The sequence below is a fragment of the Hylobates moloch genome, unplaced genomic scaffold (genome assembly GCF_009828535.3).
Source record: "Hylobates moloch isolate HMO894 unplaced genomic scaffold, HMol_V3 SCAFFOLD_9, whole genome shotgun sequence".
NCBI classification, from domain to species: Eukaryota; Metazoa; Chordata; class Mammalia; order Primates; family Hylobatidae; genus Hylobates; species Hylobates moloch.
Window position 1 is genome coordinate 56737376 of NW_026652284.1, and position 14242 is coordinate 56751617.

The window sequence follows — 14242 nt, forward strand, 5'->3', positions numbered from 1 at the left end:
ACTCACAAAATAATTCAGTTACACCATTCTGAGTCATCCTCACTGATCTACTCATGCTCATTCTTGAAATATTTTAAATGCCTCATTCTATTAAGCCTCCATGGATTGACTGACTTAATCCTTAGTTTTGCTTGATTCTGAAATGGTAAAACAGGAATAGTTATACTTACTGCAAGCAAACTTATAAATTCAGCAATATGACCTATAAGGTCATTTCTACAACACAGCCAACAATGGGGTGAAAAATGTAGACTTTAATTTCCATGCTTGGTCCACCCTATGTGATGCCAAACAAGTGAGTAATTGGAAACATTTGTGCATAACTTAATTTTTCATGCATTACCCCAGTGTTTCAGATTTTTGTAAACAGAGCCTAAATCTATGACCTATTAACAAACTCTCACTTCTTGCCATCCCTTTTTCTCTCTAGAACATTTCACTAGTGGGGAGCAATAAAACATATTAGAACTAAAAAACTTACAATAGACATTTAATAGTGGTTTTCCTTTCTATTCTATTTTTTAAAATATAAATGGATTAAATGATAAAATGTAGACTGAATTTATCATAAAGACATTTTCTTATGGTATATTGCAAGGAACTATGAACTTTTAATAACTACTATAAGCAACTGACAGGTAAGCCTTACTCTAGGTTGAGGTAAAGTTTAATTGTATATGGAAAAAAATGGGAGAATGTTTCATGAAAGATGCTAGACCTTTTTCTGAAAAACATACCAGCAAGTATGTAGAATGAGGAGTCATATTTTATAAGCTTCCATAAACTTGTAAAAATATGTATAATGATCTTTCCATAGTGTATATTGGTATGATATTAATAAATCACAATGTAGCACATTTTAAAGTAGGGTTTTAGCTATTTTTCTTAGTAACTGAGTTTTAAATCTGAGAAGAAAAATGTAAATTATGACTTTTTGGGAAACTATGTGCTTGTATTCCACAATCTAACTTTTAAGGAAAATAAACTACTTGATAGTTTGGTACTAAGTACTTCTATATTGAAAAGCAAGAGTATTACTACTAACTGGCAATACTGTACTTTTGTATTTACTCTTTTATGTGACAAGATGGAAGCATGATAACTAACATAAAGTTGCCTTGATCTGGTAATAATAGAAATCTCTGATTACCGTCAGAGTTAGAAGCAATATTTAAATGGAACTCTTTTTCTAGGGTCCTAATGATAACATCTGATGACGGAGTATAACCATCAACTTTATAACACAATGCAAGCAAAGATTGGAGACTGATACATTAGTTTGAAACAATGTTGTTTATACATGTTAAACCAATACATGACTGCATCATTTTTAACATATATTTGCTGTTTCATATGAATCTGAAATTCAATTTATTAGTCTTCAAAATGATATTTTTTCTAATAGATGGTGTCAACCATTTTATTTAAAAAAGTAAGAATACATTTGGTTATATTCAGAGAATATATTTTGGTTGTAATTCAAATAAGATTTAGAAAGGAAAAGATCTATATTTATACATTTCTTCAGCACTGCCCATCAATTTGAAATTGTCTTCTTTAATAAATGCTAATGATTTGGTTGATTACGTTTGTGCATGTACTTACCATGCAGTTTTGGGAATCAACACACTGATGAATCTCTATCAAGAAGAGAAATTATAGCATTAGCTCATTTGCTTTCTAAACAGCAGGAGTGAAAATTCTATCCAAAATAATATTAATGATACTATTTTAACATCCGCACAGAAAAGCATGTACAATTTCTTATCAGTGTTTTGTAGATATGGTTCATATTTATTGGCTATTATCGCTTCCTTCTGTGTAGGAATACTACTGGGTACATATTTTAAACCAGAAAATCAAAACCAAAACCAAAAACAAACTAAAATGCCCACTTAAAACTGAAGTGTCTCATCCAAGTTTGAGAAGGGAGCAAGCCTATTTGTGCCCCTTGCATAGGAAAATAGTACGATGACATGAGTTCAGGGCAATTTCTCTGTGTTATCTTTCTGTTTATACTAGACGACTTTTTACTAACTGGTCAAAATGCACATTATTATTACGTTTTTCCCACCATAACTTATGTAGCCACTGTTATACTAACTAGTAAGGTTGTTAGCCAGAGGAACAAGGCCCAGAAAACAGGGCCGAGCATTCCAGGGCCAGTAAGTCCTTGTCCTGTACAGATTAGAGCCGTGGAGCCCCATGTGTGTTAAACTGAGAACTTCAGCCTTGCTGAATTTAACGTTAACATGTTTTGTTGGTCTTTTTAGTAGGGTAGCTAAGGGCTTTGCCACGTTTACAAAGCACTCAGAATTGTCAGACTTAGGCCACAAAATTTAGAACACACACGCATTCATGACTCGGCCTTTAAAGTCAGTTTAATATTTTCCTTTTACTAAGAAGGAAATAATCAACCGCACTGTTTTGATTACATTTTCTTCATTTTCTTCTACACAAATAATGAAGGGGAAATTTCTAGACCTATAAGAATATACATGTATATATATTTGAATAGATAAAATTATAAAAATAAACATATTTATTTAAGTAGCTATATATAAACTATATGAATATACAAATATATATAAACAGTATAGATACACAAAATAGTATAATAATTTATTCCCAACTATAGGAAGATATGTAGATAGATACAGATAGATATATATGTATATACATATAGATATTTGTATGATGTCAGTCTCAAACAGAAGAAAGGAAAGCCAGTAGTAGGTGCTCTAGTTGAAGATACAAAATGACATGTGACTGGAGCATTAATTCTGGAGGACATATATAGATATTTACATCTATAGGTGGATAGACAGATATAGGTATTTGCTTTCCTCTCAGATTTTAAATTATATATACATCATTGCTACTTAGAGAACTATTAACAGTTCATAACTACAAATTCTTTCAATTAAGAATAGAAAATGTGTGTGGACTTATATGGTATATGTATTTGCGTACATATGCAGGACCAAAAGTGTTTGATGGTAAAAATGGATGATTGACATATATAGACATCAAGAAATGAGGAAATCAAAGTAGAGGATAGAAAACATCCCCAAAACATAGGATCAAATAAAAATTATTCTTAGTTTTGGTATCACCTGACAGTCTCTATACTTAAATAAAAACATAGGTTTAATTTTTATATTTAAATACTTAGTCTGATCCTTTTCATAATTCATAGAAGAGGCCATTCCAGGAATAAATAGAAAGACTTACTAATATTTCAGTGATTTTGAGATCATTTGGAAGATTTTACTTTAATCATGAAAAAAACACATATTCTATGACAATTAAAATGACATAAGAGAATTAATGTGTATTTAAATCTCTGCCTTAAGAGTTCATTTTAAATACTAGTTACTTAAAAATAAATTGGAGCAAGATTTTATACAAGTAATATCTACTTTGTGTTATCAATTGTTACTGTAAAATAATTTTAAATAATCATTCAAAATCTTTTTTATAATAGTCTTATTTCTAAATATACTGAAAATTGTTAAGTATAATGATACTCATCTAGGTAGCTGTAAGAAAACAGTAAAAATTCTTATTTTTATTTCAACTATTATCTTCATCAAACTAGACTACATTCTTTCCCAGACACCTGAGGCATAAATCAAACATCTCTCTCCCTTTTCTCTCTGCAAGGACTCACCTACATCCAGTTCAATATTTTTTTTTCAATAAAATATTCACAGATTGACTACTCTCTCACCTATTGGACATTCTGACATTAGTAGGCAAGCCTCAATTTCAGGACCTAACTTGAAATGGACAGCTTCTCAGAAAAACACTTTTTTTCTAATTTTCTTATTTTGATTAATCTTCTAAGACAGTGCACTAGGTTGGTCAGCTATAATTTCAGGTGTGGGAAGGGCTTCCTGCCCTAAATTTTAAAATACCACCCAATCAGCTTCACAGTTTCCTCTGAAGGTGCTACTCACTCCTCCTTTGTTCATATAGGTAATCACATCTCAGCTGAGTCAGTTTCACATCTTCAATCAAAGGCCGTGTTCTTCATTCCTTAGTTCTCTTTCTAAATGAATTTACCTTCTTCCTCCTTCACTAAACTATTTATCATTTTGAATATTTTATATTGTCCCCAGTCTGTTCTTTTCATTGCTATTAATGCTGAAAAGTACCCTTTACTTTAGAAATCCAACCTCTTTCATGAAGCTATACTGATCAAGTAGTTATAAAATATATAAATTATATGAATATATAAATCTCATAGCCTGTATGATATGGGAAGATGCCAATGAAAGGAAATGTATCATGTACATGTAACTCATGATTGCTGTACATTTTGCTGTTTGAAAATGACAGAAATAGTTTTACTTTATAGCTACATATAAAACAATGCAACACAGATGCATGGAGCCTCTGTTTTGTGTTATGCACTTTTATAGAAGCTTTATGACTACAAAGGTGAGCTAGACAGAGAAAGTAGGCAAACTGTTAAAGTAGTAAGCAATACAAAAATCTGCTCAGGAAGATATACACAAACTTACAGCTAGACATTTTGTTCATTCTTATGTACATATGGAAGGTCTTTGGGAATTCAAAATACAATTCAAAATGCTACCTGAATAAATCATAACCTTTCTATTCTAATTCCATTTGGTAACCCTGTGGTGGTTCAACTATACTTAGCAATGACAGCTTAGAACAGACTACTCTACACTATTAAAAATCACTGAGATTATAACAGCTTTTGTTTATGCAGATAACAGTTAATCACATCTACCATATTACAAAATAAAACAGAAATTATATTTTAAAATTATTCCTCAATTAATTTAAAATAACTATAAACATATTAAATGTTAACATAAATAGTATATTATACTAAAACAATTATATTTTTCAAAATGAAAAAGCAAGGAAAATGTCATTGTATTACACTTTAGCAAATCTTTTTAACATGGCTTAATCCAAGATGCTGAATTTTAATATCTGTTGTTACATTTAGTCCTACAATATTTTATTTGGATGAGGTTATGAGGAAAATCCACATTTCCACAAATATATAATTGAAAAAAAGAAGGACATTTTAGTAGACTTTTCAGTTAATTGTAGATATTCTTCTTTGATACACCAAACATCAACAAGTAATCATTTCTTAAAAGTTAGTTGCAACAGGGAATGAGAAAACATATCAATGAATATTTCACTCTTAGGTTAAAATCTATCAACTATCTTGCATTTTTAATGGATCTTTGGCCCATGTATAATTTTGTAGCATCATGAATTGGTCTTCTATTAAATATTGGTTCACTGAGTTATGCAAATTTTGACACATTTCATTATCTAGTATCAAAAAGTAAGCACATGTATTAATACAACTTCTATGATCTTATCAGAAATATCATTAAGTATTGGCAATCTGTCATGCTCACGATGGCAGATAAAAATTCTCCAAAATTCTAATTCTCCTTGAACGTTAAAATCTTATCATTGACAACAAACATTGTGAGTTGTTTCACTTGTTGTAGATATTCAAGTAGATATTTGTATAAAAGGGGCTATTTCAGCTCAAACTGAATCACACAACTCCTTTACCTCAAAGTAGCCATCACAGTTAGTACTTCAGTATGTAGCACAAGTTCTTCATGGGCACTTCCCACTTTGTGATATAAAGTATTAAAAACATACACAACTAAGAGAAAACATTTAATTAAAGTAATTGCTTCTTCAAAGAGCAACACTTTTTTTTTTTTTTTTTTTTTAGTGGAAGTGTATCATCTTTGCTCAAAATGAAGAACACAATGATTTCTAGCAAAGTTTGGTGCTGTTGATTGATGCTAAGAAGCCAAGACTACTAAGGCTCCAGCACTGCGAGCAAATTTCAACCCAAGAAAAAAAGTAAATAACAAAAGTATTGATATAAAAGTGGTTTTGGACCTCCAGGACTCCTTAAAAATATGTCAGTGTTCCTCAGTGGTCTGGGCTTATGCTTTGAGAATCACTAGCCTAGAAAAAACTAAAATATCTATAAATATTTTCTAATCATTTACTAATAATCTGATATTCAGTATCACATAAAATTAACTAGAACTCACTACCACTTATAACAACACCTGTCATTTCTATATTGTTTTGCAATGCATTATGTATATAATTATATATATACACATATAATGTTCTCATAGTGTACATACTTGTTTATATGTATACGTATATATTTTGTTTAATCCTTTCAAAAACCCAATGCACTATCACCATTTTTTAAAAAGAGAAAATTACAGCTGCATTTAATGACCTTTTCAAGGTCACAAGAACTATAAATGGCAGAATCTAGATTTATATCCAGATTTTCTGAAGTTTAATGTTCTCGTTTTACCATAGCTGTTAAAAATAACTCTTTCACAGCCTCCTCTAATTTAAGGAATAGTGAACAAGTCCTGTACCATCAGCCTGTTAGCAAGTCTTTATTTAAGCACTATGAGAAAATTATATGTATATGTATAAATCTTATTTCAAATCCTTTCTGGCATGGAAGTCCCACATTATACCTATTTCATCACTGTTCAAAATTGCACTATAATCATGTGATATTCCTCATCATGCCTAGTTTTCTTAACTGCCATAATGATTGATAGCTGATTTGGTCATTATATTGGCTAAAATATCACCAACCAGTTCATGGTCCAGTTATTTCAACCTTCAAAATGATCATTTCAAATCAGCGTTGTGGTCTATTCAGCTGCATACAGGTCAGCTTTAACTGTATTGACTAAGAAAAACTTACCTAAATCTTAGGGGGTACAGGAATACAGGGAGCAGAAGTTTAAAAAATAATTTCTGAAATTTATGAAGTGCTCTTGTGTAAAACTTTTCAAGTAAAGGCAACAGAAGCCCTGAACACTAGTCTTGATGCTAACTATTTAGCTACGTTAAAAAAGTATTTACCATGGCCTGGGTGCGGTGGCTCACGCTTGTAATCCCAGCACTTTGGGAGGCCGAGGCAGGCAGATCACGAGGTCAGGAGATCGAGACCATCCTAGCTAACCCAGTGAAACCCGTCTCTACTAAAAATACAAAAAAATTGGCCGGGCGTGGTGGCGGGTGCCTGTAGTCCCAGCTACCTGGGAGGCTGAGGCAGGAGAATGGTGTGGACCCAGGAGGCGGAGCTTGCAGTGAGCTGAGATCACGCCACTGCACTCCCGCCTGGGCAACAGAGCGAGACTCCGTCTCAAAAAAAAAAAAAAAAAGTATTTATCATCACTATGCCTTGGTTTCCTTATCCATATGATGAAAGAGAATTACTACATGATCTGTTTCTCTTCTATTTTAATATTGTATAATTGTGCATAGAAAAAATGTACACCTCCCCTTGTGCATTCATAATTTTCTTAATTTAAAGTAAGTATTCTTTTCATGCCAGTCTGACTTTACACTCTATAGAGAAATTTTAAAAATCCAATTAATTACCCAAATTTACAAGGGAAAGTTTTATAGAAGCACTTTATCAGCCTCTTAAACCTCTTTAAAATATGATGTTTAATAAAATACACTCAGACACTCTCTGTTTTCTTTCACTAAATAAAAATGAAATTGTTTTTATAATTGTTTTATAATATTTATGTTATTATAAATTTGATAAAGGGACTTTGATTTCCTCTTTTAAAGATGAAGTATAATCCATCCTGAAATATTAATAAGAAATCTTCAGAGCAATGTTAGGGTGGCGAGGGGTAGATAAGCAAGTTTTTTGCTTGTTTGCAATTATTGAAATTATACAGACAGAATCCTTCCAGAGACAGAAATACAATCACAATTATCTGGCATGTAAAGAAATTGTTTTTATCTATGTAGCCAAAGGACAGCAAATTATAGGTATTGGGAGCCCTTTTTATAGAGAATCTTCTTTTGTATATCTGTAGTATTTGTTGTTTACAACATTTCCCCCTTCTATCTAATATTGGAATCAGAGACATCCTATTACCAATGAGAAAGTGTTTTAAAATCAGACTGTGCTCTGAAACCTGGGCTTTGCTGCTTGCAAACTACAGGAGTGTGATTCGGTGTTTTGCCCTTTCTAAATCTTGATGGAAGACAATAAACCAGTTCTCTCTAAGCTACTGAGAGACATGCAGGCAGTATCTTCATGGTCAGGTCATTGCTGTGCCTTCCACACAGCTTACTCTACCTCTGGATGGTGAGAAGATGGGATGGCACATCGTAGGCAATCAATGCACAGCGGTTTCCCCGTGCTGTTCATGCTATCCCTGAAGCTAAACTGTGAACTTGTAAAAAATGGAAATGGCATCTTGATTTGTGGAGTAATGTGGGGACATGGTTATAAAAATATTAACTGAAGATAGCAAACAAAAGTTTTATAGCCATTAATTCAATTGCATGCCCAAAACAAACACTGGGGAGAGGCCATTGTGTGATTCTCATTAGGTGACTGTTCAAATAAGTTAAGGTACATCAAAACAATAAAATACGATGTAGCAATTAAAATAATAATGTAGTGCTTTAATGCGTTTATATGGAATAATTTCCAAGATATGTTAAATAAAAAAGCAAGGTGCAGAAGAATGTAAATAATATGCTCCTATGTATGCAAAGATATGTACAGTAAGGCTGGGTGTGATGGCTCACGCCTGTAATCCCAACACTTTGGGAGGTTGAGGCATGCGAATAATCTCAGATCAGGAGTTCAAGACCAGCGTGGTCAACATGGCGAAACTTCTCTGCTAAAAATACAAAAAATTAGCCGGGTGCAGTGGCTCACGCCTATCATCTCAGCTACTTGGGAGGCTGAGGCAGGAGAATCACTTGAACTCGGGAGGCGGAGTTTGCAGTGAGCCGAGATCATGCCTCTGTATTCCAGCCTAGGCAACTGAGTGAGACTCCATCTCAAAAAAAAATACATATATGTGTATATGTATATGTGTCTGTGTGTGTGAAAGTACCCCCTATCTTCCAGGGGTACTTTCTAAGATACCCCAGTGGATGACTGAAACCTTGGATAACACTGACCCCTGTATATCCTATGTGTTTTTTCCTATACCTAACATACCTATGATAAAGTTTAATTTATAAATTAGGTACAGTAAAAGATTAACAACAATCATAAAATAGAAAAATTATAAATATATACTGTAAAAAATAGTCATGTGAATATGTTCTTTCTCAGTTTCTCTCAAAATGTTGTAATATTTTTGGACCTTGAATCGAAACCACAGAAAGCAAAACCATGAATAAAGGAGAATTACTGTACATGCATTTAATGGAATATGCAAATAATGATGCAAGGATCACAAACTAATAAAAACAGTTGTCTCTGTGGGAAAGAGTTTAATTTTCACCACATATGCTTTTGCATAGTTTGCTGCTTTTTAAACATGAGTACACTAATTTTAAGATAGAGAAGAGGAAATGTTTTGATGTAAAATAGAGAGGATTTATGTATTTATAAGGCAAATCCTTGATATACTCTCCACCCAAAAACAAAACAAAAATAATAATAAAAGATTCTCTCAGGTTTAAGGCATTAAAAGTTTATGCAACATGTAATCTGGCTACAATCTATCTTTTCAAATTTATATTCCCATATTTTCTTATTATCCCACTGTGTTACCAACAAATTAATTCTTCCTATGGTTTAGCAAACATGCCTTACCTGCTGAATACTCATTCAGTGCTGACTTTTCTACCTTTCTACCCATGTTAAAGGGGATCATGGATCTGAAATGTCAAGAGTCATCTTACTCTAACTGCTTCAGTTGAAAGGTAGTTTTCCTTCTGTGATCTCATTTGCAGAGTGCTTGTTTTACAATGTATTCCATTACTACAATGTGTGCACATGTCAGTGTCCCTAATGGATAAATAGAAGCACCATGAAAGTAGGAAGCAATCATTTCATCCAAATCTTTAATTGCTACATGTGTTCCAGCAGCCTGGCCTAGTATCTTCACAGAGGTTATAACCAACAGAGTCTGATAGATGTGTACGTGAATGGTAATGGATAGTTTAGTTCCTCTGAAGGTTAAATTCCAATCAACTTTGAATCTTTAAAGAAATTGCTACCTCAACTCAACATATAATAATACCTATTTATAGTTTAAAATAGTCATTATATTGATCTTCAACCATATTATTTCCAGGCTAAAGTAAAAATTAAATTCCATGTGCTTTACTTAATATTTCTATTTTATTTTCTAATTCCTTAATAATTTTTGCATTGCTTTTACTAGCCTCCAAGTTATTCAATTGTTCTTTAGGCTGTGGAGTGCAGAGGGGGCATTATATTCTAGTGAATTAGGTCAGTGATGAAAGATTTACTTCTTCATGTTCAACGCCTTTTGAGTCTTCCCAGTATAATGTTTTACAAAATAGCATATTAATTAACTTTTAGACCTATACATAGTCATTTCCTATATTTGGACAACTTGTTTCTCTTTTAAGTAGTCCTTATTAAGTGATTCTTGCAAATTAATTTAGTCCCTTCTTTTAGCAAGGACATTTTGATTGCTGTTTCTAACTACAAGGAGCTATTTCCCTGTTACACTGAAGCTATTGTAAAACACTCATGGTGCGCAATTAGTCTTACCTTTCAGTCAGTTACGTTTAAAACAATGATGCTCAAATCCTAGTCTGGTGCTGCTTCATGATGAAGTGTTCACTCTTCCATAAACAGTTAAATAATAGATGCTGGTAATTAGTTTTTTTTAATGAAACTTTATAAAGTTTTTTTCTCACTTTTATATCTTAAAGTATTTCTCTCATATACTGGGTAACAGATGGTAGTAATTATTTTTTAACTAACACTAAAGCATTGGACACTTTATGCCAGACCCTTCTTTGATTTTTAAAAATATTCTTCCATGGAATACCAATTTGGGAAATCACTAAGTTAACAGTATCCATAGAAGTTGTAATAAGAATAGCTAACACCTGAAAGTTAATTACTATGTGCAAAGGATTGCTCAAATAACTTTAGCTATATTAATTCAATGTAACGGTCGGGCGCGGTGGCTCACGCCTGTAATCCCAGCACTTTGGGAGGCCGAGGCGGGCGGATCACGAGGTCAGGAGATCGAGACCATCCTGGTTAACATGGTGAAACCCCATCTCTACTAAAAATACAAAAAATTAGCCAGGTGCAGTGGCGGGCGCCTGTAGTCCCAGCTACTCGGGGGGCTGAGGCAGGAGAATGGCGTGAACCCGGGAGGCGGAGCTTGCAGTGAGCCAAGATTGCGCCACTGCACTCCAGGCTGGGTGAAAGAGCGAGACCTCATCTGAAAAAAAAAAAAAAAAAATTCAATGTAACAACTCTCTGAGAAACTTGCCATTTAATATGGTTTATCTCTGTGTCCCCACCCAAGTCTCATGTTGATTGTAATCCCCAGTTTCAGGGGAGGGACCAGGTGGGAGGTGATTGCATCATGGGGGTGGATTCCCCCCATTGCTGTTTTCATCATAATGAGTCAGTTCTCACCAGATCTGGTTGTTTGAAAGGGTGTAGCATTTTCCCCTTCACTCTCTCTTTCTCCAGCCAGCCATGTGAAGATGTGCTTGCTTCCCCTCCACCTTCTGTCATGATTGTAAGTTTCCTAAGATGTCCCCAGAAGCAGAATCCTATAGAGCCCACAGAAAGATGAGCCCATTAAAACTCTTTTCTTTGTTACCCAATCTCAGGTATGTCTTTATAGCAGTGTGAGAACAGACTAATACACCATTATTATTCAAATGTTCATAATGAGAAAACTGAAATATAGAGAAGTTAAAAAACACATCCAAAGTCACACAACTGCCATATGAAGGAGCTGGAATTAACACAGGAAAGGTCCTTCAGACCTCGTGCCCCTAACTTCTGTGCTAACTGGCAACTCATGTTAGATATTAAGCCATTTTTATGCCCTGATACTAAAATTGAGCCGCTAAACTGCTTTAATTCTACCACATAGGCATTTGATAATGTTTTCCTACATCTTTTTCATGTTTTGAAATCTTTGAGGTAGGATAGAATCTAAAGTCACAATAGATTTCAACCAGTGTCCCTAATGAACACATTTCCCTCACATCATGTAGAATTCTCGCACTTCTGGAACTGCATGTTGATTTTTAAGATAATTCCTTTGCGAGTTCTCTCAATGTGCAAGAAACAGAATTGCAACTAGTCTGTGGAAAATCAGAAGTTTATCCTGGGGCCCTAAAATTTAGAGCACATAAGCTTTGAAAATAACAATTTTAAAAGGTTGCCATGTCATTAGCAGAGGTCACGAATTAAAATAGGAGCATTAGTGCCACATCAAAGATGACTGAGCAGCTCCACCTCCAATGTAAGCACAAAATATAAAGATATAATTAATAAAAAAAAATTAAGCAAGCTAAAAAGAAAAAATCAGTGCTAGGAAATAAAAATAAGAAACTCACAGCCAGAGTAGTAAGTAACCGAGCTCCTATCCTTGGGATCAAGGAAGATCCTATTAGATTTAGGCCCTAACACGTAGTGATTGTTATTTTAAAGGTCATGTAGGGATAAAAGAGAAAAAATACATCTTGAGTCTGGGGTGAGGCAGGGAGCATAAAGCTGGAACCCTTGTAGTCCAGATCCATTATCACTCTAGAAAACTAATAGCTCAGGGAAGTAGATGGGGACCTATCTCTGCCTGGGACTCTGTATGGAAGAAAAAAATAAAGTGAGTTGAAAATAAATTAAAATGCAAAGCCTATACCATACAAGTATGTGGAGTTTGAATTTCTGTTGCTCAAAATACGGTTATCTCAGACTGAGAAATTAAGATAAAACTGCCATCAAAATATGAAAGCTTTTATTCATTCAGGACTTTAACATTAACCATCCACGTCTTATTCCAAGGGACTTAGGGTGGGAAGGGTGAATGAATCAACTCTAATAGAAAATGAATTCATAATAAAAAGAATCACAAGCTATACAATAAAATAGACTTATAATAACTTGAGACAAATAATTTGAAAGATGATACTATACAAATATTAATGAAAGAAATAAAAATGAAATAGAAACCTTAATAAAATAACAGCTCACTGTGAAGAATAGAACTTCTAGAAAAAAAAAAATACTGAAATTTAAAATTCGATGAATGATTTGAACACCATATTAAATACAGCTAAAAAGTTAATTTGTGCTGGAAGGTTTATCTGTGAAATTTACCTAGAATGAGATAAGAAAAATTTGAGAAAATTTGAGGTTGTGAAGGACAGAATAAGCAAACCCAATATATATTTAATAGACGGCTGAAAAGAAGTAATTATAAAAGATGTGAGAGGAGGCCAAGTGCAGTGGCTCACACCTGTTATCTCAGCACTTTGGGAGGTCAAGGCGGGTGGATCACTTGAGGCCAGGTATTCAAGACCAGCCTGGACAACATGGCGAAAACCCATATCTACTAAAAATACAAAAAATTAGCCAGGTGTGGTGGCACACCCCTGTAATCCCAGCTACTTGAGAGGCTGAGGCACAAGAATCACTTGAACTTGGGAGGCAGAGGTTTCAGTGAGCTGATATTATACCACAGCACTCCAGCTGGATAAGAGAGTGACACTGTCTCAAAAAAAATAATAAAATAAAATAAAATAAAATAAAATAACATAACATAAAATAATAAAAGGAGAGGAAATATTCAAAGACACAAAACTTTAGATTTCCACACAGAATCATACCAATCTATGTGTTATATTAGCAAAAACAAATCTACATTCAGATATATCTAGCGAAACTGAACAAAACAAAGATACTCATCATCAATAGCAGAAGCAATAACGGAAAAACAATTTTAGTGTGTAATGCCAGATACTCAGGAAGCTGAGATGGGAGGATACTTTCAGCCCAGGGTTTTGAGACCAGCTTGGGGAACACAGCAAGACCCTGTCTCAAAAAAAGGAAGGACAATAAAAAGTAAAAAGACATAATAATTCTAAATTCTCAAGAGCAAATGTCTATCAAATAATAACTTTATACCCAGATAGACTACCATTCAAAGTTAAAAACATTTTCATACAAAGGGAACAGTTTTCTACCCATACTATCACTAAAATTACTAACATATGTACATCATTAATTTAAAGAGAAAAAAACAGAAGGGATGGGATGTATAATGCTATACTGAGCAAAAACCAAAGCTAAATCTAAATAAATACAGATTAAAAAGTAAAAACAGTAAAAGTAAAAATCATGTATTTTTAAAATTTAAAGAGTTGAAACTATACAGCGAGATGAAAGATGGAA

The 14242-nt window shown here is 33.5% G+C and overlaps 1 long non-coding RNA gene across 1 annotated transcript in view; it reads left to right on the forward strand.

Moving 5' to 3' along the window:
- The first annotated feature begins 516 nt into the window (after positions 1 to 516).
- The window catches only part of LOC116813333 (uncharacterized), a 115637-nt gene continuing 101911 nt past the window's right edge, over positions 517 to 14242 (forward strand). The window contains exon 1 of the long non-coding RNA XR_004370947.2: positions 517 to 638. This is a non-coding gene — a long non-coding RNA (uncharacterized LOC116813333). The remainder of the gene's footprint in view (positions 639 to 14242) is intronic.